The sequence below is a fragment of the Mustela nigripes genome, chromosome 1 (assembly GCF_022355385.1).
Source record: "Mustela nigripes isolate SB6536 chromosome 1, MUSNIG.SB6536, whole genome shotgun sequence".
NCBI lineage: Eukaryota > Metazoa > Chordata > Mammalia > Carnivora > Mustelidae > Mustela > Mustela nigripes.
Window position 1 is genome coordinate 48,238,683 of NC_081557.1, and position 26,358 is coordinate 48,265,040.

Here is a 26,358-nt window from a genome sequence, read left to right on the forward strand (position 1 = left end):
CCCACCACACCGGATGTGACGTTATACATTTCAATCACAACGTTGAGGTTGGAAATTTGCCTACTCTATTGGCCCCTCCTTGAGCCTCCGCCCTTCGGCCTCTCCAGGCCTCCCCAAAAGCCCTATTTAACACCGCCCTTTCGTTCCTAGCCAGGATCGGCTTGCCAACCCCTGCGGAAAAATAGCTGGCAGCAACCGGCTTTAGTACTAGGACTGTTTGTCCTGCCGCGTCCCAGGAAAATCCGTCTACTTCTACCCCAAGATCGCTGGGTGTTATTACGCCCCTTCCGTCTGTTCCTTCTCACCTTCTGTTTGTTTGGGCGCATACACTGAATTATGTATGACTTCTATAGAAATCATTGAGTCCCTGCTATATTCCAGGCTCTGCTAGAAGCTGGGACTAAATCTAGAACACGGTCCCTGCCCCCATAGACCTCACAGTCCAGTGGAGAAGCCAGACTCTGCAGACCCACCACGGACTCACTGGTTTCTTAAGATTGCTTGTCCAGTTTGCGTTCGTCTGAGTGACTGACTAGTCAGCCTCAGGGCACTGCTTTGGGGGAAGTCAGCTGCCCTAATACCTTAGTGGTTAATTTCGTCATCTCTCCCAGTCCTATGCTGATTCTTCTGTTACAGTAACCTCTGACTCAGCCTCCCCTTCAGAGCTCTTGCCTTCTTGTAAACCGGCAATCCATCAATTCCAACCCCCATTAAGCTCCATCACTCACCAGCCTCGTCAAGGACTAGCAGTCATCCACAATTCCACTCCTGGCCACACCCAACGTGTGAACTTTAACAAGTCCCTTTTTCTCCCAACCTAGACTCAGTTTACTCTTCAACCAGTCTCATAAACTGCAGTCTTCCTCCTATCCTGGACAGATGTGAGGATTTGATGAAATTACATGTTTAAGTGGTAAAGTACTGTGTATATTAACATTACTTTTCCAACCAGCTCTAGTTGTTATAAAGGTTTTCTTCTCTTTAAAAATATTTTATTTTTATTTGAGAGAGAGAGAGAGAGAGCACAAGCGGGAAGGAAGGAGAGAAGCAGACTCCCAGCTGAGCAGGGAGCCAGATGTGGTCCTCCATCCCATCATGACCTAAGCCCAAGGCAGACACTTAACCGACTGAGCCATCCAGGCGCCCATAAAGTTGTGTTTTGTTTTGTTTTTAAAAAAATTTTTTTCATTCCTTTTCCTTCTTTCTTTCTTTTTTTTTTTTTAATTTGACAGAGAGAGAGACAGCCAGAGAGGGAACACAAGCGGGGGTGGGGGTGGGGGGGTGGGACAGGGAGAAGCAGGCCTCCTGCCAAGCAGGAAACCCCATGCTGGGCCCAAACCCAGGGTCTCGGGACCATGACCTGAGCCGAAGGCAGACGCTTAATGACTGAGCCACCCATGTGCCCTGCCCATAAAGTTTTTCATTAAAGAGTAAAATTTGCCGGGATGCCTGGGTGGCTCAGTCAGTTAAGCCGCTGCCCTCAGCTCAGGTCATGATCCCAGCATCCTGGGATCCTGAGATCAGGACATCTTAGCATCACCGGCAACGAGTGCGCGGAGGTCCGGGTTCGAACTCGTAATAAACGACCCTTGCTGTTTGGCTTTGACTCTGGACTCTGGTGGTCGTCTTTGGGGGTCTCAGAATTTGGGCACAACAGCAGCTTCCACTCTAATGGGAGAGATAAACAATAAAGAAGATAGATAAACAAAATGTATAGTTTTAAGACTGCAGTAGATACCAAGGAGAAAAAATAAATCTGAGAAGCGGGGAGGGAAGAGGTTTTATTTTACCTAGGAGGGGCAAGGAAAACCTTTCTAGGAATGTGATTTGAGTAAAGGTCTGAAGCAAAAGATTGGGTGGTGGGGCACTATTCTGATATTTAGGGAAGAGCATTTCAGAGAGGGAGCAAATGCAAAGGGTCTAGAATGGCTGGAGCTTAGTGTACTGTAGTGAGAGCAGGAGGTGAGGACAGAGAGGTAGCCGGAGCCAGACAGTACAGCCTTGCAAGTCATAATAATGACTTTAGCTCTTACTTCATGTTGAGAATCCTGTAAAGAGTTTTGAGGAGAGGATCCACACAATCTGATTTACATTTTAACATAGTTACTCTGACTGTTGGACAAAGAACAAATTCAGGAGGGGGAGTGGCAGAAGCAGGGAGACCAACTGGGAGCCTGTTACAATAATCCAGAGATGGGGGATAAGAAGTGGTTGAATTCTGGGGGTGCCAGGGTGGCTCAGTGGGTTAAGCCTTTGCCTTCAGCTCAGGTCATGATCTCAGGGTTCTGGGATTGAGCCCCGCATGGGGCTCTTGCTCAGCGGGGAGCCTGCCCATCTCTCTCTGCCTGCCTCTCTGCCTACTTGTGATCTCTCTCTCTGTCAAATAAATAAATAAAATCTTTTTTTTAAAAAAAGAAGTGGTTGAATTCTGAATATATTTAAAGGGTAGGGACAAGAGAGCTTGCTGACAGATTGGATGCAGAGTATCAGAGGAAGAAAGGAGCCAACTTTTGGACTGAACAACTGGAAGACCAGTGTTGCCATTTCTTGAGATGGGAAAGACAAGGGAGATGTTGTTTTGTGGAGGGAACTATCTGGAGCTCATTTTTGGATGTGTGGAGTTTAAAATGTTCATTGGAGTACAGATGGTGAGAGGGCAGGAGGAGGAAGGGGCAGGGGGTCTGAGGTCAGGGGAGAGATCTAGACTAGAGATATCAATTTGGGAGTTATCAGCACATGGATGGCATTTAAAGCCATGAAACTAGATGAGATCATCAAAGGAGTGAGTGTAGATGGAAAATAGTTTCTTCAACACTGAGCATTTAAGGAAACTAGGAGAAGCAGCAAATGAGAAGGAACAAACGGGGAAGGCCAAAAATATAAGTAGAAAAGCAGGCAAGCTGGGTGATATCCTGTAAGCCAAGTAAAGCAGGGGTATCAGGAAGGAGGCCTACTCTACTACAGCCTCATTTGTCTCTATTTGTTTCCTTAGCCCACTAGGATTTCTTGAGGGCACATAATTGGGTGGTTTCTATGTCCCCAGGACTCAGTCTGATGTCTCCCTTCTCCTGGATCCCTTATCTGTTCTTCCTGTGACCTATTAGTCTCTCCTCCTGCTGCTTCTCCTTAAAGACTCCCTACCTCCAATACCCTTTGCCTCCCATGCTTCCTTTCCATTAGCTCTGGCCTAATGGAAATTTCCCTGTAACCCAGAGTTTCTTTCTTTTTTTTTTTTAAAGATTTATTTATTTATTTGACAGACAGAGATCACAAGTAGGCAGAGAGGCAGGCAGAGAGAGAGAGGAGGAAGCAGGCTCCCTGCTGAGCAGAGAGCCCGATGCGGGACTCGATCCCAGGACCCTGAGATCATGACCTGAGCCGAAGGCAGCGGCTTAACCCACTGAGCCACCTAGGTGCCCTAACCCAGAGTTTCTTAACAAGGTCTTCAGCCTGGTTCAACAAGCCATGGTGACTGGTTAGCTGCAGGGAGGGGAAAAAATGGGAGAAGTGGAAATTTTGTGTGATTCCCTATTTTTGGCTTGGGCAACTTAGTCAATGATGGTGACATTTGTTTTACATTCATTATCCATCATTTAATGTTGCTGAGTGTTTAACTTGCTTTCATTTCAAGGATATTAAAACTAGGACTGAGAGGTTAAGACATTTGCTTCGTATTCCTTCATTTATTCCACTGTTGGTCAACATTTACTGAGTGCCAAGCCAATGCCAGACACCATGCGAGGCCCTAGGGAAAGAAGCAAAAATAATCCCTGTCCTAGAGAAAAATATAGCCCAGTGAGGACTAAAACCAGCTATAGACAATTATAGGAGAGGGTAGTCAATGTTAGAATTGATGTATGTGGAGATGATCATGAGAGCACAGAGGAAGGAGAGATGAATGGGTTCTGGAGAAACTGAGTTTAGACTTTTGTTCCAGGGAAGGGAACATTTGAGAGGGCCTTGAGGGATGAGTAGGAGTTTACCTGAGGGACAGGTGAGAGAAGGCAATATACAAAGGCATTATACCTTCAAGGACATAGAGTTGAAAGATGATGATGATGTGTTTGGAGAATAGTGAAAATCCTTTCGGGCAGAAGTAGATATCTGGGGGGCGCCTGGGTGGCTCAGTGGTTTAGGCCGCTGCCTTCGGCTCAGGTCACGATCTCAGGGTCCTGGGATCAAGTCCCATATCGGGCTCTCTGCTCAGCAGAGAGCCTGCTTCCCTCTCTCTCTCTCTGCCTGCCTCTCTCTCCATCTACTTGTCATCTCTCTCTGTCAAATAAATAAATAAAATCTTTAAAAAAAAAAGTTTTAAAAAATTAAAAAAAAAAAGAAGTAGATATCTGGGGACAGAGAAAGAGAGATGAGAAAAAACATTAGGGGGACTCAGATGGGAAGGGCTTTGGTGACCCTGAGATGGAGTGGACACGGTGGGAGTTAGGCATCCTGGTCCTTACCTTAGCCCTACTGCTGACTTTCTGGGACCAGGTAGATTTAACTCATCTCCCAGCTTCTGTTTTCTCTAATGTAACATTCCAAACATGTCTCCAGCTCTAATGGGAGTCCCTGGAAGATGCTCCTCAGACCTACCCCTTCTGTCCTCAGATACTACTTGCTCCTTCATTGTGTATTACACAAGTCAGCCCTGGGCCAAAAGCACGAGGTAGGATGGGAATTTCTCAACAGTCAGAAGTAAGTCCAGAGCCCATAGGCTGGAGAGGGAAATCCATGCCTCTCCATGCAGAGAATTCTCCAGGAACCAAGAAGGGCAAGAGCTGAGCAATGCTGAGTACATTCCTGCTTTGGAGTCTTTGGGCTTATGGTTCCCTCTGCTTGGAACACATCCCTCCATGCATGTAAACTGACTTTTCATTTCTTTTCTTTTTTGTAAGGTCGGTGCCTGACTTAAGCTTTGAATACCAAGGCATCCAATCCATAGCTGTCTCTAATAATCCAAGATCCACACCCTTTCCCCTCTACTGAGGCTCCTTTGTTTTGGGGATCTTTGGTGATTTTGATTACTGATCATTTGGGTCACTTGTCTGTTCTTTTCCCTCAGTTTACTTATTTAAGATTTTATTTATTTATTTGAGAGAGCAAGAGCAAGAGCACAAGCAGAGGAAGCAGCAGACGGAAAGGGTAAAGCAGGCTCCCCAAAGAGCAGGGAATTTGAAATCACAGGGCTCTATCCCAGGACTCCAGGATATGACCTGAACCAAAGGCAGGCACTTAACCAACTGAGCCACTCAGGTGCCCCTCTTCCTTCACTTTAAAACCTCGCTCTTTTTTTTTTTTTTAAATATTTTATTTATTTAAGACAAAGTCAGAGAGAGGAGAGACAGAGAGAGAGAGAGAAGGAACAGAAGGAGAGGGACAAGCAGACTCCGTACCAAGCATGAGCCTGACACAGGGCCCCATCTCAGCACCGCGAGATCATAAGCAGAGCTGAAATCATGTGTCAGATGTTCAACTAACTGGTCTACTCAGGTACCCCTAAATTCTCACTGATAAAGACTGAGCCCTCAAAACACCAGGCCCCACACCATGGATTTCAGTAAAAGCAGAACCCCAGGCCCCAATGCTTTCTCTACTGGTACCCTCTCTAGGTGGCCCCAGGCCTGCTGTATAATGTCCAGGTTCTGTAGGTAATAAACCTTTCCTTCAAAGTTTCCCAATTATTACCACTGAAGGGCATCCAAAAAGAAGAACCACCAAAGCCAGTCTGACCTTGACATTGTTATTGATAGGCTGAGGCTGGCACAAAACAGTTGGCGTGGCTGGTAGCAGAGCATGATGTCTGTGCACTTTCCTGAGGGGAATGCCCTTATTCACCTGTAACTTGCTGACTAACCACTTCCCTCAGATGGGTAACCCTGTCTGAGAAAGAGTGATCACTTGTGGGGTCTCGCATATTGCTCTGTGCTTTTCAATATCGTTCTGTGCTGTGTGGCCTGTGATGTCCAACAGGCCACAGCTACCATAATAATCTGGTGATCTCCCCAGAGCACCATGATCAAGCCCATATGGCCTAATGAGATGATCAGACTACTAATTATAAAGGCCTTAATTGACCATTAAGGTGTGAAAGGATCATCCACCCCTCGTGGCCTAGGAGAGCTGAGGATGGTAGACTGGATCACAAGGGTGTTGTCACTGTCCAAGGAGAGGCTCTGGGCGAAAGACACAAGGAAAAGAGGACAGGAGACCTCCACCTGCCACCACTGAATCAGTGGGTGGTGCCTGGACTACATGTCCTAATCCCGAAGAGTGAAATAGCTTTGCTACCAGAAATCAATGGCACCTCCAGAGGGACCATACAACAGGCACCTGGAGTCTCTGTGATACCACTTCTGATAGCCACTGCTGTTGTTCCTCTCCCCAAGACCTGATGGGATACTACCAATCCCTGGTGTGATGTTACTAAAAAAAAATTAATGGACAAATATACATGTCCTGAATATCTGGTGCCAGTGCCTCCCAAGAACCCTGAGGAGGTACACCAACTTCTTGATAAATGCAAAACCCCATGGCACTTCCTGGGTGTTAGTTGAAGCCATGCATACCAACACGCCAAGACTCTGGTATTATGCTCAGAGGGTTTAGGGCCTTTTCCTAAAGACACTGTTGTATATCATGCTAGTGGAGGGAGACCCCAATCCAGAAAGGTCTCTTGGGACACGCTGGAAAGGAAAACAGCCACCTAGCAAGAGGGTGTACAGTGATGTCATCTAAAATTTTTGGTAATAATATATAAGATGAAGGTAACAGGATAAAGACAAAAAGTAGAAACAGATCAAAAACTAAAATTTATGCAAGCCTTCCTTAGAAGTTTTATGCAGCCAAAGGAGAGAGGGGAGCTAACAGGCTATTGAGAGTTTTCTTGTTTGTTTGGAATGGGCTCTGAATTATGACTCACAGCTGCCAAAATGCATCAACCCACCAGTATCTCTAAAGACCATAAAACCCATAGCTTCCTTAAAGATCCATCCAGGCTATGTGTTTGTTTCCACCAAGATCCCACAGATCCTGAACCCCTCAACTTTCCCCTGAATGGGCAGAACTAAAAGCATGCTTCTAGAGGTATTCTGCCACCGAGGGGAAAGCTGACAGGGTTATTAAGACCTCCAGTGAGGAGGAAGAGGGAAATGGAAAGGCAAAGGTCCCTAGAGCCCCCGATATTCATACCAGGACCCTTCCTGTCCTCACTTAGATACTTCCTGCTTGGCTCCATGCCCATCCTTCCATCGCAGTGGTCACTGCTAAGCCTCACAGTGACTGGAAAACACTAAGATGAGGCCCATCTCCTGCTGCACAAAATCAGCATGATCCAATGAGTTTATAATTTTCATGACCATAATGACCCACATGACTTCCTCTTCATCTCCATTCCCGAAGAGGTTCCATTTGACCTTGAGTCCAGACAATTATTTTTACAGGGTGCTCCCCTAGTTATAGGTCAATGCTACTGTATTTTATGCGGACCATCAAACCATCCAAAAGGCACTAAAACTCCAAGGAGAAAACTTACATTTCTTTCTCTGTCCCTTGAAGATGTAAAATCTTACCATGTCTTTGAAATGTAAACACCCAAGGAAGTCATTTAAGTCTACTCATCAAGGACAAATCTTAAAATCTTAAAAAATCTTCACAAACGTTAGTAAAAACCTTTAGCCACTGGAGCAGGCAACCCATAACACATTCCATTTGCCAATTTGGATTCAATTGTTATTTATAAATCAGTTTTATATTAATGTACTTGATTCATGGCTAAAATTTTGGAACAGAAGCTATAGGGTCTTTGTTTGTATATCTCTGCATGTTTATAAGTGTCTATGGATGTATAATATGTACATGTGGTCTTTTTTTTTCCTGTCACTCTACCAAGATGATATTGACAAAATTAGTAGGTAAAAGACCTCTATTTAATTGGCTTAAAAATGAGCACTTTTGAAGTAAGTATTCCTAAAACTCAGAAATAAAGAAACCACCCAAATGTTTTTTTAAGTTCATGTGATCTGGGATAATTTTGGTAAATAAAAGCTATTTTAAGTTTGGATTAATTAAAATTGGTATGTCTTTAGAGTTATCAACATTAAATATAATACAGACATAGAACTTGTATTCTACATTTATTAGTCAAATCATGTTATCTCTAATACACATTTGTCAGGAAGCAAAGTAGCTTAGGAGGATGACTGACTTTATCTAATGTCTTTATGACTTTATGAAGTTTTTTTGGGTAATCTAAAAATAGTTGTTGGGAGCAAGTGCTTTTGTTAGAGGTAAGTGGGAGAAGAGATTTTAGGTGAAGTTTTTGGCAATAATTATGTCTTGTAGCATGTCTACTTAAAAAGAATTTCACGAGGCACCTGGCTGGCTCAGTTGGTGGAACATGGGACTCCTGATCTTGGGATTGTGGGTTTGAACCCCACATTCGGTCTAGAGGTTACTTAAAAAAAGTAAAATCTTAAAAATAAAAAGTTTCACAAATATTTGGTAAATATCACCATTAGAATTTTGCTAACTTGGGCGCCTGGGTGGCTCAGTTGGTTGGACGACTGCCTTCAGCTCAGGTCATGATCCTGGAGTCCCGGGATCGAGTCCCACATCAGGCTCCCAGCTCCGTGGGGAGTCTGCTTCTCTCTCTGACCTTCTCCTCGCTCATGTGCTCTCTCTCACTGTCTCTCTCTCAAGTAAATAAATAAAATCTTAAGAAAAAAAAATGTTTAAAAAAAAAAAACAAACTTTAAAAAAAAAAAAAAAAGAATTTTGCTAACTTAAAAAAAAAAGAATTCTGCTAAGTTATGTTAAATGGTGGGAATTCACTGAATGTCTAGATTATTTCCAAATAAGATGAAATGCTAAAACACTAATTGTTAAACAAGTCTAAGTTTATCTACTTTTGACCTCTCATTACAGGGCACTCAAGATATTGGGTCTATTAGTAAAAACTTCTTGTGCCACATTGAAAAATTGTGCTATGGGGAAATGTATGTGACTAGAAACTATTAAATTCATTCATAAATCTACCCATCTAAAGAACGTTGCTGGGGCACCTCAGTGGCTCAGTGGGTTAAGGCCTCTGCCTTTGGCTCAGGTTTTGATCCCAGGGTCCTGGAATGGAGCCCCTCATCAGGCTCTCTGCTTAGCAGGGAGCCTGCTTACCCCCTCTTTCTGCCTGCTGCTCTACCTACTTGTGATCTCTGTCTGTCAAATAAATAAATAAAATCTTTAAGAAAAAAAAAGAACGCTGCTGTAATAGTTCACAACTGCTTGTCTTTTAGTTTTCACTAGATATTAAGGTTTCTAAGAAACCTTATCTAAGAATATGATTCTAATTTAGATATGTAATTAAACTTACTAGAACTAATAAAGGAAAAGACTCTGTATGCAAAGAAAGTAGGATATGTTTTTGGCTAAGAGAAGGCTTGAGGTATGAAGATACATGTTTGTTAAGGAAAAAGAAAGTAAATTTTTCCTAACATTAAAAAAAGTCCAAAACACCCTGATTATTTCATAATGGGAAAGAGGAAAATAAAGGACAAAAATCAAACTTCCCCAAATAAAATTCTAAATTAAAATTTTTAAATTTGGAAGTACCTTTGGGATTTTCTAAAGGGCACCTGGAACATCTCAGATTTTTTTTCTCTCTCTGTAAAAAAAAAGACATTCAGCGAATTGGGCTTATTTGATGTGTTAAAACAGGGGAAGCATTGCCAAGTAAAAAATAATGCTAAACCTCCTTTATGGATATCCTTGTATGTATATATTAGTAATATAAGGGCTATAGAAATTATATGAAATTCCTAAAAGTCCAATATGTAACTTTATCAGTCATAATTCCAGTTACCATCTTAAAATGTTGGGTATCACAGAAACAACCAAATTTCCTTGTCAATTTCATTAAATGGACCTCTCGTCAGCCTTTTTGTTTTGTTTTGTTTTTTAAAGATTTCACTTATTTATTTGATGGAGAGAGATCACAAGGAGGCAGAGAAGCCAGCAGAGAGAGAAGGGGGAAAGCAGGCTCCCTGCTGAGCAGAGAGCCCGACGAGGGACTCGATCCCAGGACCCTGAGATCATGACCTGAGCTGAAGACAGAGGCTTAACCCACTGAGCCACCCAGGCGCCCTCATCAGACTTTTAACTATGGACATTTTTCAGTCTTTTTTCATTTACCGGCCATTACTATTTTACTCTGATTATTTTGCAAAAGTAATTCCTCTTCAGGGAGATTCATAGAAAGGACTCTGACTAGTATAGGTGTCTGATAACTTTCAGATCCTATCACTGAACTGGGTAAGAATTTATAAACTCTTATGAAAAGCTGGATTCATAAAAGTCCTAATAAAAGATCAAGATCAAGAATTAATTACACAGGACTGAAAAAATGACAATGATTGTATTTTTTTTGTTCAAAATGTTGCTGGTTCTTTAATCTTTTGTTTTCCAGATCTGAATAAGTTTTTTCTCTTAAACTAGCCATGACAACAATTTGGTAAAGTAAATCTTCCTGAACAAAGATGAAACAGTTACTTTTTCTTCCTACCTGATCTCTCCAGAATTTGCTAAGTCTCTCTTATTTTCATGGCAATATAGTTATTTGCATAAGTTCAATAAGGATCTATCTTCCTTATAACTGGACACAGTTCGGAAAAATTGATTATCTTACCAAGGCTTTGTTGGAACGTCATATTTTAGAGAGATATACATAGGCTCAAATATGATACCAGATTTAAGGAACTACAGTTGACTTTATGCCAATAAAGCCCCTTGGAAAAGTCAGCCTAGCACCTTGCTTACAGGGTTTCAGCAGCCTTACGAGGTGCATAAGGAAGGTCATTTCTTGGCAGTCCCAGGAACCTCAGGATATTTTGGGGAACCTCAAGAGGAGAGGAACTCATCCAAATCTATAGGTATTGGAGAAATCTGGCTTGGCTTCTTAGCCTCCAGAGACTTCTAAAAGTTGTCTGAGATTCCTTACGAAAAGTTTCAGCAAAGCAAACATAAAAGAACCTATATGGTCAATCACTGTTCTTTCTGCATTTATGTAAGTCATCAGGCCAAATTTAATGCGATACTAGATTTATTATGCAGTCAAATCAGTCTCTTTGATTATTTCTGATAGAAACAGGTGACTGTAGAGAGAAAAAAAAATGTTTCAATGGAAAGCTATAGTATACCCTTGTAAATATCAGATTCTAGACCTGCTGTCTTTGAAGTTTTGTTTTCTACTTGTAGACTGGACTGGACACTGATTCTTATTTCTATCAGTATCTGGCCACAACTCTCCAATCTAATGTTTCCAATCCTTCTCCTACCCTGGTAACTTGGAATGACTGAGAACTAAAACTGCCTTCTTCCTAAAACCATGTAAGCTAAAGTGGGATGACTTGATATAAACTTCAGGGAAATCACTGTAGCTGCCATGTATGGGCAATGTCTAGGCCTGCTGCTGTGTGGTTCACTCAGAAAGATCACCAGCAACATTCAAACTGCAAACCAGGAAAACCTATCAGACTGCCACCGCTCCATGTGAAGATGCTTCAAGCCCAGCATTTAGAAATCTCAACTGGCTACCTTCAGAACTTAGAAACTGTGATGATGATCTGCTCTAATCATTAACATTGTTTTATTTTTCTTTGTTGCCCTGGAAATGTCTCTCATTAAATACCCAGTGCAAATACTTATACACATTAGGCCTAACTTGGAGAACCAACCTTCATTACCACTTCCTAAAATAAGAATTCTTTTTTTTTTTTTTAAAGATTTTATTTATTTATTTGACACAGAGAGATCACAAGTAGGCAGAGAGGCAGGCAGAGAGAGAGAGAGAGGGAAGCAGGCTCCCCGCTGAGCAGAGAGCCCGATGCGGGACTTGATCCCAGGACCCTGAGCCGAAGGCAGAGGCTTAACCCACTGAGCCACCCAGGCGCCCCTAAAATAAGAATTGTTTCTTTTTTTTTTTAAGATTTTATTTATTTATTTGTTAGAGAGAGAGCGAGCAAGAGCGAGCACAGGCAGACCAAGTGGAAGGCAGAGTCAGAGGGAGAAGCAGGCTCCCCATGGAGCAAGGAGCCCGATGTGGGACTCGATCCCAGGACGCTGGGATCATGACCTGAGCCTAAGGCAGCTGCTTAACCAACTGAGCCACCCAGGCGTCCCTAAAATAAGAATTCTTGAACTGAATTGACTTATTCTCAATATTAAGAGACTAGTTTGATGAGATATGGAGAAATCCACCAACTCAGGAAGGGTTCAAAACTACTTATCCTGGGGCGCCTGGGTGGTTCAGTGGGTTAAGCCTCTGCCTTCGGCTCGGGTCATGGTCTCAGGATCCTGGGATCAAGCCCCGCATCAGGCTCTCTGCTCAGCGGGGAGCCTGCTTCCCCCCTCTCTATCTGCCTGCCTCTCTGCCTACTTGTGATCTCTCTTTCTCTGTCAAATAAATAAATTAAAAAAAAAAAAACCTACTTATCCCAGATCACCCGAGGCATTAAAATATTCTGCAACATTACCCAAATCCTTGAGCAGGTTGCTAAGCCCCTGAGATCACTGACCTGTTTTCACGGCTGGACCTTTCAAGTTTGGGACAATGGCTATGGACTAGGTTTCAGACTATTGCCTATATAATTATTATAGCATTTGCTACTATAATCCTATGGAGATGTGTGATTTCTGGGTTACAAGGGGCCCTACCCCTGACTTTTAGTTTATTGGCTACCCTGCCAGTTAATCTCCTCACCATTGGCTCTGATACCTGAGCACTGATGTAGGAAGGACATTAGGGTTCGAAGCCCAGGTCCAAGAAAGAATTCTTTTTTTTTTCCTCCGCTTGCTCCCCCAAGAAAGAATTCTTGAGATGTCTTGGTGCAAAAAGGTGATTTTATTCAAGCATGGGGACAGGACCCCTGGGCAGAAAGAGGTGCACTAGGGTCACGAGGAATGGCCCATTATATACTTTCAAGTTGGGAGGAGGTTAGGGAAAGTCTAATTCTCTAGGGAATTTTGGAAACAAAGTTTCCACGAACTTGAGAGGGCTAGCTACTGTTGGGAAAAGGTCATTTATTACCATCTAATAAAACCTTAGTCATGAGACCTTTCAGATGTATATCGGTGGGCCATATGCTTGGGGGATGAGTGCCAACGCGTATCTTGGGGGGTTTAGAGATGAAGGAAATTTCCAATGGAATTCTTATATGCTAAAATAGACTTACAGGATCCTGGCCAGGAGGGGGATTGGGCTAGGATTGCCTTTTGCCTTTAGCAAAGTGTTAACATTGAGGCAGTTGAGTCCTCAGAGGAATGTCACTCTGCCTGTTTCAAGGAATTGTCAAAGGGGTGTAGGTAGTAAGGAAATTAAATAATTTTTCTTCTGCCTTTGTTTCCCACATCAGGCATCACAAGGTAGATTAGAGTGCAAATCTTGACAGCGGTTGTTCTTTTCTGAAAAGCCTGACCTAAGCTTTGATTACGGAGACATCCACTTCAAGGACAGCCATCTCCAATAAACACACTGCAGCCACATGGGCTAGATAAAGAGCAAGGCCACATCCACCTCCAACTGAGGCTCTTTTGTTTTAGAGATCTTGGCTGATTTCCACTGACCATTTGGGTCACTTTTTTTTTCCCTCTTCTCACACTCTTATTCCCACTCTTTTTTTTTTTTTTTTAATTTTAAGTAGGCTTTATACCCAACATGGGGCTTGAACTCACAAGCCTGAGATTAAGAGTCACATGCTCTACTGACTGAGCCAGACAGGCACCCCTGCTCTTATGTTTTAAATTCACCAATAGGGATGCCGTGGTGGCTCAGTTGGCTCTTGTCCACTAAGGTCTACAAGGCAAGTCCCCCATCAGGCTCCTTGCTCAGCGGGGAGTCTGCTTCTCTCTCAGCCTGCCACTCCCCCTGCTTGTGCTTGCTCAATCTATCAAATAAATAAATAAAATCTTAAAAAAATAAAAATAAATTCACCAATAAAGAATAAGACTGTGGTCTCTCTCTCTCTCAAGTAAATAATAAAATCTTTTAAAATAAACAAACAAACAGATAAATAAAAGGGGTATCTGTGTGGCTCAGTCAGTTAAGCGGTTGCCTTTAGCTCAGGTCATGATCTCAGTGTCCTAGGATAGAGCCCTATGTCAGGCTCCCTGCTCAGCCGGAGTCTGCTTCTCCCACTCCCTCTGTTTCTGTCTTTCTTCATGCTCTCAAATAAAATCTTAAAATACACACATACATACATATAAGAGTGAGCCTGTGAAACCCTAGGCCCCCACTCTTGACCCCAATAAAAGCAGAACCCCAGGCCACTGTGCTCTCTCTCCCAGTGCCCTCGCTGTGTAATTCCCAGGTTCTGTAAGTCATAAATCTTTTTATTTTTTCAAAGCTCCCTGAAGGAGATTGCTGAAAGGTGTCTTACACTCATAATAAGAACCACAAGAACCAGGGCCAGTCCAAGCACAACATTGTTTATGGATAGGCTGAGACCAGTACAAAACACCCCTCCATATCCATAGGGATCCTTTCCTTACTTTACTGTGGCCTCTGCCCAAATATCACCTTGTAAACCTTTCCTATATCAAATAGACCCTCCTCAGGGAGCCTGGGTGGTTCAATCAGTTAAAGCATCTGCCTTCCGCTCAGGTCGTGATCCCTGGTTCCGAGGATGGAAGATCGAGCCCCATGTCAGGGTCCCTGCTGGGCAGGGAGTCTGCCTCTGTTTGTCCCTCTCCCTGTCTCTCTCTCTCTCTGCTCCTCCCCCAAACTTGTGCTCCTGCTCTCTCTCAAATAAATAAATAAATAAATGAATCTTTAAAAAAAAAAGCCCCATCACTTTTCGGCCTTTTGGCTAAGATCAAGTGTAAAACAACAACAACAACAACAACAACAGAAAACACAGCCCTTCTCTATTACCTTACCCTGCTTTAATTTCTCCAGAGGACTATCACCATATACCTCTCCATTTTTTTTCCTCCCACCTCCCTGGAATGCCAGCTTCATGAGAGCAGGGACTTGGTCTAGTTCCCTGTTGTAGCCTTAGCACCTAGAACAGTCTAGCACATAGCAGGCACTCAGCGGGTCTCACATTGGTATACTGACCGAATCCCTCCTCCACCCTGCTGGTGCAAGCTGCCATCATCCCAGTCTGGGACTCCTGAAGTCTCCCAGACCCACCCACCCTGCCCACACCCAGTCCCTTCTGCACACAGGATCCAGGAGATCTTCCAAAACCGCCAATGGAATCAGGTCACTCCCTGGATTAAAACTCTTCAATGATCAAATAATTCGATTGTCCCCTGCAGGGACGAGGAATTCTGTGGAAATAGTTTATGAAATCTGTAGAATTAAGTGTTATGTGGCTATGTTAAGGTGATAAGCCAAGTCGTTTCTCAGAGCCTGAAAAGGGCTATAGCGACTGTCGTGTTAGGAGCAGTTAGCGCTGGCCACGTCCCCTGGCTTTGTGCTTTACTGGTGCAGACAAGATTGGATGTTAAAATCAGTGGATGACCGTGCAATGAGGAAAAGGGCATTGTGTCAAAGTATCTTCCCACAAAATACTGACTGCTCACAAAGGGAGACCTAGTATATGGTGAGAAACCACCTTACTCAATGATGGCCAGCAGTAAGACATTTGCATGGCACATACCCCGTGATGTGATAAGCTCTGAAAGGGTCATCACTCCTCTGATCTTCTGGCTCAGATACGCTTTGGTTATGTGAGATGTCAACATCTGGAGAGCATGGATGCAAAGAACATAGGAACTCTCTTCACTACTTTTGCAATTTTTCTGTTAAGTCAAAGGTTATGCCAAAATGCACAGTTAAAAAAAAATCCGACAGACGTAGTAGCTTACTGGCTATCTTATTAAGCTTCAAGACTGTTTGAGTCTGGAATTGGGGCAAGACCCTGCTGGACAATCCTTCTGCTTCACGGGGCAGTGACTACGGTCACTTAGTAATGTTCAGCCTATGTCAGGGATGCTCTTGAACATCCAAGATGGTTTTACTCACAGGCTTGGGTCTTCAGCAGGGGTTGCTGGAAGGCTGGCTTTAGCCAGGCCTCCTCTTCTCCGTGTAGTCCGTGGGCGTCTCAATGCCTCTCTAGCGGGACAGTTAGTCCTCTCACATGGTTGCTCATGGGTCTAAGAGACAATATTCCAAGAAATAGAAAGTAGAAGCTGCGGTCAGTTTTGGCTGCTGTAACAGAAGAGCATAGAGACAGAGTGTTTATTTTTTATTTATTTTTAGAAGATTTTTTTATTATTTGACAGAGAGAGACAGCGAGAGAGGGAACACAAGCAGGGGACGGGGGTGGGAGAGGGAGAAGCAGGCTTCCCACTGAGCAGGGACCCCAATGCTGGGCTTGATCCCAGGACCCTTGGATCATGACCCGAGCTGAAGGCAGATGTTTAACAACTGAGTCACTCAGGAACCCTAGTCAGAGTGTTTAAACAACAGAAGTTTATTCCTCACAGTTCTGGAGCCTGAAAGTCCAAAATCAGGGAGTTGGCATGGTGAGTTCTGGGGACGCCCCAGGTTGCAGACTGCCCATTCCTTGCTGTATTCTCACATGGTGGAGAGCAGAGAGGGGAAACAAGCTCTCTCATGACCCTTATAAGGCCACTAACCCCATCTAACCCTAATCACTTCTCAGAGGGCCCCACCTCCTCATATCATCACATGGTGGGGGACAGGAATGTTCAACATAGGAATGGTGGAGAGAGGCAAACATTCAGTTCATCATTGTCCCTTAAGGCCTGGAGCCGGAAACTGGCAAAGCATCGGTTTTACCATATTCTACTGGTCAGAGCAGTCACGGAGCCTGTCCACGTTCAAGTGGACGTGACACAGTGCTCACTTCTCAATAGTCCAAGATTTTGTTCCCTTCTTTAACCCTCACATGGGAAAGTGCTCCCCCTACCCCCGCCTCCATTGCACAGGATGAGATTAATCATAACCCTTGGTTCTGGGCATGCTCTCAGCATTGCTTCAGGTGTGACTGCCTTTATAGAATTATTTGTGTCTTTGCTTAACTCTTCTCAAAAAAGCAATGAAAATCCTATGTTTTCCCTTTTTGCATCATTTATGATTTGTAGACCTGATTCATCACAAAGCTAGGAAGAACTTCTGATGAAAAATCTAAGCTTGTCTCTGGTTGGAATGGGGTAGCATGATCCTCTTATTTCTAAAATATTATATTTCCTTTTTTTGCATTATTTGGCAAAACACAGCAGAACTGGAAAAAAAAACTGTACTGTCTAAAGGGATTCTGGGGAGAAAAGCTCTGAAGGCTGGTCTCAAAAGTAAACATAGGATGTGGTTTCTTGGCTAAATTTCCTAGAGGTAAGGCAAGAAAATGAGACCATGTATTTGAAGATAGCAAGATAGAGGAAAAAGCAGCACTTTGCAGTTAAATCAGCTTGGGTTAAATCCTGACTCCTCCACTTTTTGCTGTTTGGGAATTCACCTAACTCCCAAGGCCTTGGTTTCCTCATCTGTATGTTGGGAATAATAATGTCAACATTGTAGTGACTTGTGAGAGTTACAAGACATGACAATGTAAGTAACACATCCATTATTCTAATTGGTATAGTGTGGTTCTCAATATATGACTAGTGTGATTATGTAATTAATGTTTACTAGGCTACAAAATACTTTCATATACACCTTCAAACTACTCCTAAAGAAGGCAAACAGATGCATGTCCCAAGTTTGGGAATGAAGATATTATGACCAGCAGCACAGTGGAGATCCCACGCTGGTTCAGTAGGAGGGCAGAGTGCTGTTGGCTGTGTGTGGTCTGGCGGTGATGGGGCCCTATGCAGGCAGACAGGCAAGATGGGGCAAGGTGAGCACCTCCTACCCAGACTCTGACCTTGTCCCCCTTAGCTGTACCTGCGGCAGGACCCTGGGCTGAGAACAGATAGAAACCACAGACCTTGCCCTCGGGAGAGGCATTCTACTAGTTGAGTAAGTGATGACAGGATTTGGAGGTTTTCCCAAAATCATAATGGGAAGCCATCAATATACATTATTAAAAAAAAAAAACAAAACAAAAACAGGAGCAATACCATCTATCTTCTTAGACTAAGAGCAACTTTACCGTCTGCAATAATGTCTGAAAAATACTGTACGGATCTAGCACTTCTAACTTGAAAAAAATGAACTTTTCCTCCTTAACTTTTTTTTTTTTAAGATTTGCATTCATTTATTTGATAGAAAGAGACCACAAGTAGGCAGAGAGGCAGGCAGAGAGAGAGGGCGAAGCAGGCTCCCTGCTGAGCAGAGAGCCCGATGCGGGGCTCAATCCCAGGACCCTGGGAGCATGACCTGAGCTGAGGGCAGACACTTAACCCACTGAGCCACCCAAGCGCCCCCTTAACTTTTTTTTTTAATATTTTATTTTTAAGTAATCTCTACACCCAAAGTGGGGGCTTGAGTTTACAGCGCCCCCATCAATATCAAGAGTTGCATGCTCCTTCCACTGAGCCAGCCGAAAAAGTTAACCCTTTCTTAACTTGGTTAAGATGGTTATGAAAGGGTTATAATGGTTATTGAAAATGGTTGATGAAAGTGTTTTTGCCATAGAAAGCATTTTAATTCACTTCAGACCATACAAGGCATAAAGTGACTGGAAGTTTAGGCCATCAGATGTGTGTAACTTGGCTTCATGAGGTTTTTGTTTGTTTTGTCAGAAGCGTAAATATATAGTGAAACTAGCCCCTCAAAGGGAAAAGTGTAGAACTCTTTGCTATCACTTGTGCACAAAAATGGAATATACAGTTGACCTTGAACAATGCAAGGGTGAGTGGTGCTGACACTCTCCCCAGACTGCACAGTTGAAAATCTGCAGTCTCCCCCAAATCCTAACCACTAAGAGCCTGCTGTTGACTGGGAGCCTTACCAGTAACATAAACAGTAGATCAATACATATTTTGTATATTATGTGTATTGTATAATGAATTTTTAAAACTTTTATTTATTTATTTTAGTGAGAATTTAGAGACAGAGAGTGAGCAAGAGGAGGGGCAGGAGAGGGAGAGAAACAGACTCCCTGCTGAGCATGGAGCCAGTCTGGGGTGAGGGGAGTCGATCCTAGGACCCTGAGATCATGACCTGAGCCAAAACCAATAAAATAAAGTAAGATAGAGAAAAGAAAATGTTATTAAGAAAATACATTTACAGTATTGTACTACATTTATCAAAAAAAAATCTGTGTATATGTGGACTTATGAGGTTAAATCAGCTTGGGTTAAATCCTGACTCCTCCACTTTTTGCTGTTTGGGAATTCACCTAACTCCCAAGGCCTTGGTTTCCTCATCTGTATGTTGGGAATAATAATGTCAACATTGTAGTGACTTGTGAGAGTTATAAGACACGACAATGTAAGTAACACATCCATTATTCTAATTGGTATAGTGTGGTTCTCAATATATGACTAGTGTGATTATGTAATTAATGTTGTTCAAGGGTCAACTGTATACAACACAAAGGCACAGACTTTCTCTGGCAGTATACTTAAGGACCTAAGACTACCACTGGCGTGGTGTTCCTATTTCTGCAAATACTTCTATTGTAGCCATAACTAATATGTAGCATTATTTTATGAATATCCTTGTTATTGAAATTTACATAATGGTATCAAATCAGTTGCATCATTCTATATCTTATTTCTCCATTCAACATTTTGTATATTTATATTCAAATACATACAAACCTGTATGTTATATTTAAATAAGGTATACAGTCACGTGGTTCAAAAAATCAAAACAACATAAAAAGTATATAGAAGAAAGTCTTGGGACACCTGGCTGGTTCGGTTGGAAAAGCATGTGACTCTTGATCTTGGGGTCATGAATTCAAGCCCCAAGTTGGGTACTGAGATTACTGGAAAAAAAAAAACAACTTAAAAAAAATTAAAATTAAAAAAATAGAAGAAAGTTGCATCCCTAATCTTGTATCCTCCCAGCAAGGGAGGCTATGTAAAAAAAATTTTGTACTTTCCAGAATTTTCTTTTCTTTTAAGATTTTATTTCTTTATTTTCGAGAGAGAGACTGCAATTATATACACAGGGAGCAAGCGGGGTGGGGTGGGGTGGGGGGTTGCGGTGGGGAGCAGAGGGAAAGAGAGAATCTCAAGCAGACTCCCTACTGAGTGCAGAGCCCAATGAGGGGTTCAAACTCACAACCTCCGAGATCATGACTTGAGCCAAAACCAAGAGTCAGATGCTTAACCAACTGAACCACCCAGGTGCCCCTCAGAATTTTCTTATGCGAAGACATACATTCACCCTCCTCCTTGTTTACACACAAAAATTCTATGGACACGTTTCTGCACCCTTCCTCTTTCACTTAACAATATACTTGAACGTTTTTCCACATTTGTATACCAAGAGCTTTCTCATTCTTTTATACCAGGTTAAATCCCATTGGGTGAACCCTCATTTATTTAACTGGTCTCTCACTGAAAGACAATTGAGTTGTTTCCTAGACAAAGCCTGTCCACCTTCCCCTGGTAGATTTATAAAAGGAGTGGGGTGGAGGAGGGAGACACTGTACTTCCCAGGGGGGCTGAGGGTGAGGCCAGGGCAGGTCTTGAGGGAAAGTGGGGAGGGAGGTGGGAGGAAAGGTGAAGTCTTACCCAGTTCTCCCGGGGTCTGGTTTTTCTGCTGGATTTTCCTCCTGCTGCTCCCACCACCCAATGCGCTCCCTCCTCCGAGTGCATCATGATGCGCCTTCCTGTCTTCCCATAGCTCTAGGCCTCACTCTGCCAGGGTAACTTCCCAAGACCCTTTTGTGTGTGTGTGGGGGGGGGGGGCGGGGTTGTTGAGGTGTGAGAAACTGGGGTCTGGCTCTCTGGGACTGCACCCTCACTGGCTCTCCACATTGTGCCCCCAATGGCACCTCCCGTGCACTCCCAAGGCACCCAGTCTAGGACCATGAGTGGTAACTGCAGGGCTCAGTGGCCTTCAGCTGGTCCCGGGTCAGGATCCCCCATCTTCCCTACACTGGGTTGGTGGGGGATGGGCTGAGGCTGGCAGGTTCTTCTTCTCTCACTCCCTCCCCTCATCAGCAGACCACATCCCATGGTTCCTGTTACGCAGATCTGAGAGGGCTTGCAGAACTGGCAGGGCCCTCAAACTATGGACGAAGTACCACTGGTGAAGTCTAGAAGGACACGTCCAGGGAGGGGTGGTGGCTCCCACCAAGGTCACAGAGCAACTTGGGATGGGGTGAATGGATCTTGCCTTCTGGCCCAGACCTCTACACTTGCCTTTGGCGTGGCTTGGGGGCCCTCAGGGATAAGCGGGGTGAGGAGCGGGGAAGATCCGGGCTTGGTAGGGAGATGAGAAACCGTGCGGAGTGTCTCGTGGCTGCTGCCTCCCTCTCAGGCTGATTCCACCTCTGATCGTGGCTTTCTGGCAGGAATAGATGGATAGGGTCTGGCCCATGATACAGCTGCTGCTTCCAGCTTTGGTGGCTGCTGCGTGGGGTGCCCAGCCTAGAACTCCGTGGGCCAGGACAGACCTGCTCAACATCTGGATGCCAAGCACCATAAGATGAAGCCAGGCCCCGAAGACAAGCTGCATGGCCAGGTGAGAAGGGAGTGGAGTCATGGGTTGGAGAGAGAGGTGACCCTAGAAATGGAAGAAAGCAGAGAAGTGGAAGATCAGCTTTGGGGAGCAATGGAGTCAGGAGGGTGGCCGAGGGGATCCCCAGGGGGACACCAAATCTATAGCGGGTAGGTGGATAGTAGTCTCTACTTAGATGGGTGAGGAAATAGGAAACGAGGCCCACAGTGGGCACGGGTACAATGTGTGTGTGTGTGTGTGTGTGTGTGTGTGTGTGTGTATGTGTGTGTGTGTGCACATCCATGCATACACATAGCGTGGGAACTGAGAGGCTAAACATGAGCAGGGGCTAGGACAGAGTTGGGCAGTGCCTTTTCCAGCCTTAAGTATGCCCCAGCCCATGGAGCTCAAGGACAGGGCTCAGGGGACACAGGTCCTTCAAGGTCACCATGCAGCTAATACAGAGCAACAGTTCAGGTCCTCCACCCCCACTAGGTCCTGAAGAGACAGTGACAAATCAGATAACGCTGGGAAGACTTCCCAGGACAGGTGCCATCAGCCTTGGCCTTGGGGAATGAGTAAGAGTTTTCCAGGAAGACAAAGCAGGAAAGGGCAGCCTGGCAGAGAACAACTTGTACCCGGGTGGGAAGGGGATGGCAGAGGCAGTGACGAGCTTAGTGTGACCAGAGCCAAGGATGCTGCTGTCCACAGAGAAGGGGAGAACAGGGGAGCCGCTGAAGGAGCTCGGAACCCAGGGGCTAGAAGTGAAGAGTGGGAAGCCCAGAGCCCTATGACTTCTGAGTCATCTCCCATTTTTCGTTTGCATCGTGCATGTGTGTGTGCGCGCGTGCATACACACACACACATACACACACGTCCGCTAAAATATACCTAATATAAAAGTTGCTATTTTAAGCATTTCTAAATGTCGGGTTCAATGGCCATTCATACTGTTGTCCCCACCACTATCCATCTCCAGAACTTTTTCTCTTCCAAAACTGAAAGACTATTTCATTTTCAGAACTTATAGAGTTCTAGATGGTGCTTCTAAGACCCCTCGGGAACACTTCCTCTTTGCCAAGAAACGACATGCAGACTTTTGAGGAGCCTTTTGATTGTAATTCTGAGGCACAGGGGTTTTATGGGGAGTGCTTCTCTGTGTCGAGCCCCTACTAGAGGCCAGCAAGTGCCTGTCAGTATAATCGCCCTCTCCCGGAGGCAGGAACTGCTGACACTGGTTGGCAGGCCAGGGACGAGGTGCACCAGGGTCCTGCAGAATCCCCAGGAGTTGGGGCATCTGAGGAGGGGTACGTGTGAACTCAGGGAGGCCTGGAAGCATGTTCGATGTTAGCTGTGCTGGGGGTGGGCTAGGCTGTTGGACTGGGGTAGGTTTGGTTCCACCCTCTTGGATTTTCCTTGTTTCTCCTGAGTGCCCAGACCTGTCCCATGTCCCTGTTGCTTGGCCCTGGGTGCTATAGTTCAGAGCAGAGATTTTAAGCGACTGGCTTGTAATCACTCAGCACTGGAGTCCCAGCTTGGAATTATTTCTACAGAGAAACCTTCACACTTCCACTGTCTTTCCTGCTTTGAATTACCTCTCTGGGATGGCCTCCCATATGGAGTCAGGTCCAAACCGGGATTCATGTGCAGGCCATTATACCCTCTGTCCCCCTCCACTTTCTGGACCTATCTGGAGTCCCCTAGCTTGGGGGTCCAGACCTTAGGAGAGCCAGATCAGTGCCCTTCCTCTCTGCTCTTACCACAGCTTGGGGCCGGGCTCTTCTCCTACCTGCCCTGAGTTAAAATCTTGATCCCACCATTTACCAGGGGTACAGCTTACGTAAACTCTGTAACGGTTGAATGAATGATGTTTTTACTAGAGTGCTGAGGGCAGAAAGTGCAAAACCCTCAGGGACTTTGCACTTGCTGTTTTCTGTGCCTACCATGTTCTGTGTCTTCCCCCTGCCCCTGACTAAAGCCATAAACTCCATAAAGGCATAGATTTTTTTTTTAAAGATTTTATTTATTGGACAGAGAGAAACACAGCGAGAGAGGGAACACAAGCAGAAGGAATGGGAGAAGGAGAAGCAGGCCTCCCACCAAGCAGGTAGCCCGATGTGGGGCTTGAACCCAGGATCATAGGATCATGACTTGAGCCGAAGGCAGATGCTTAAAGACTGAGCCACCCAGGCATCCCAAGGCAGAGATTTTATCTGTTTTGTTCACAGCTGTATTCTCAGCCCCCAGCATGATGCGGGATTGATCAAAAGTACTTAGTTAATATTGGCTGGAGGCAAAATGAGTAATATAAATAACGCAAATCACGTGAAATAATTTAGAGGCATGAAAATAATTGCTCCCCCAGACAGTGGTTCCCAGGCCTCCCACATCCCCTGTTTTACTCTCTGTTAAAAAACTGTTACAACTGCCTAAACCCCAAGAGCCAACCATCGTGACGCCCTCCCCAGCAAGTGTTCCTCTGGATGCCCCACCTGGGGCAGTCGGAGGAGACCGCTGTGGGGCGGGTGGGCACTTAGTCGGTGTCTTCCCCAAGCAGTGCACTCCCTGGAAGGAGGAGGCCTGCTGCTCAGGCAGCACCTTGGGCAGCCAGGAGCTGCACAAGGACACCTCCCTCCTGTACAACTTCACCTGGGAGCACTGCGGCAAGATGGAGCCCGCCTGCAAGCGCCACTTTATCCAGGACAACTGTCTCTATGAGTGCTCCCCCAACCTGGGGCCCTGGATCTGGGAGCTATCGGACCCTGCCTCTCCCCACCCCACCCCTGCAGCTGCCATCCAGCTCCATCAGGGCTGTGGCAGGAGATGACCCATCCCATCTGCCTGTCCCATCCGCTGAGCTGAGCACTCAGTGAGCCCTCCCTCCTCACCTCCCACCAGGTGAACCAGAGCTGGCGCTTCCTGCACATGCCCCTGTGCAAAGAGGACTGCCAGCAATGGTGGGAGGACTGTCGCACCTCCTACACCTGCAAGAGCAACTGGCAGCGAGGCTAGGACTGGACCTCAGGTGAGGGGGGTGGCGGGTGGGGACAAAGGTGGGGTTTGAGGATCTGGGGTGGCCATAAACCAGCTTCGGGGCCAGGGGTTGAATGTCTGTGTCCACTCTCTCTGCGCCTATAGGAATTAACAAGTGTCCAGCTGGGACCACCTGCCGCACCTTTGAGATCTACTTTCCCACCCGTAGCCCTGTGTGAGGGCCTCTGGAGTCAGTCCTACCAGGCCAGCAACTACAGCTGAAGGAGTGGCCGCTGCATCCAGATGTGGTTCGACCCAGCCCAGGGCAACCCCAATGAGGAGGTGGCAAGGTTCTATGCCACGGCCATGAGTGCTGGGGCCCTGCCCTGAGGGGTGGAGCCTCTTTCTCAGCCTGAGCTCCTGGGCTGAGCCCCTGCCACTGCAGACACCTGCCCATCTCCCTTGTCCGCACCCAGCCTGGGTGACCTGGCCTTGGCCCAGCTCAGCACTCTCTGATGGGGGTACCTCACAATGCCCTAGTTATTGGTTCTTGATCCAAGATGAGTCATATGGGGTTCCTCTAATGGCCTATTTTCATAGATCCGTGTGTATCTTGTGTCTTGTACGTAATTTGGGGATGAGTGGGTTGGAGGGACAGCCTCACTGCTTTATCATTCCTCCTGAGAGGCCCAAGGAGGGACTGGGACTAGCTGGAAGTTTACCAGCAAGTAGGAGGTAGAAGCTGACCCCTTAGTCTGAAGCTCTTCTTCACCAGGCTTCCCTCCATGCATGTTCATCAGTCCCACACCACAAGGGGCTAAGGGGATGGGTGGAGAGAAGGTGAGCAGAGATGACAGATAAGTTCTAAGGCTCCTGGTGATAAGAAAGTCTCTTTCCCTTTCCTTCCCTTACTAGATGTGGACTAGGGTATAGATACTGGTGGTGGTAGTGGGTAAGGAGGCCCAGTGATGAACAATTATATTGCTTCCCTTTTTTAAAGGGATAATTGCTGGGCAGAGGGAGAGGGACAGAAAGTCTCAAGCAGACTCCACACTGAGTACATAGCCTGATGTGGGGCTCAATCCCAGGACCCTGAGATCATGACCTCAGCAGAAAGCAAGAGTTGGATGCCCAAGCGACTGAGCCACCCAAGTGCCCCCGCAGTGGATAATCTTATGCATGGTAGAATGTTACACATGAATTCCAGAAAAGGTGTTTCTAGGTCAAGAAGTAGATGGAGTTATAATTTTGAGTTACAACTCTACAACTGTATCAGTGAGCCTCCCCTCCCCCAACTAGGGATAAGAGTGCCTGCTTCCCACCGCCTTGCCAACACAGGATGGAATCAAACTTCTGATTTCCTACCAAGCTGACTTTTGTTTTGTCAAACTGATAGATACAAAAAGACCATCTTGGTGTGGCTTTCATGCACCATGTGGCCTTTTTTTTTTTTTAAATACTTTATTTATTTATTTAACAGACAGAGATCACAAGTAGGCAGAGAGGCAGGCAGAAAGAGAGCGAGGGGGAAGCTCCTTGCTGAACAGAGAGCCCGATGTGGGGCTCGATCCCAAGAACCAGGGACCATGACCTGAGCCGCAGGCAGAGGCTTTAACCCACTAAGCCACCGAGGCGCCCCCATGCACCATGTGTCTTATCATGAGAACACAGTTTCTGAGATCTTGATCTACTGAGATTTGGCCCATTCTTTTCCACTGCAGGGCAATATCCCAGCCTATGTAGTATATGTCACATCTAACTCAGTCTCCTACTGATGCGTATTTGAAGGAGAGGGGTTCTTTGAGAACCTT

At 45.2% G+C, this 26,358-nt stretch overlaps 1 pseudogene; it reads left to right on the top strand.

Moving 5' to 3' along the window:
- Positions 1–21,434: 21,434 nt before the first annotated feature.
- On the top strand, positions 21,435–24,940 carry LOC132024004 (folate receptor gamma-like; annotated as a pseudogene).
- Positions 24,941–26,358: the final 1,418 nt, after the last annotated feature.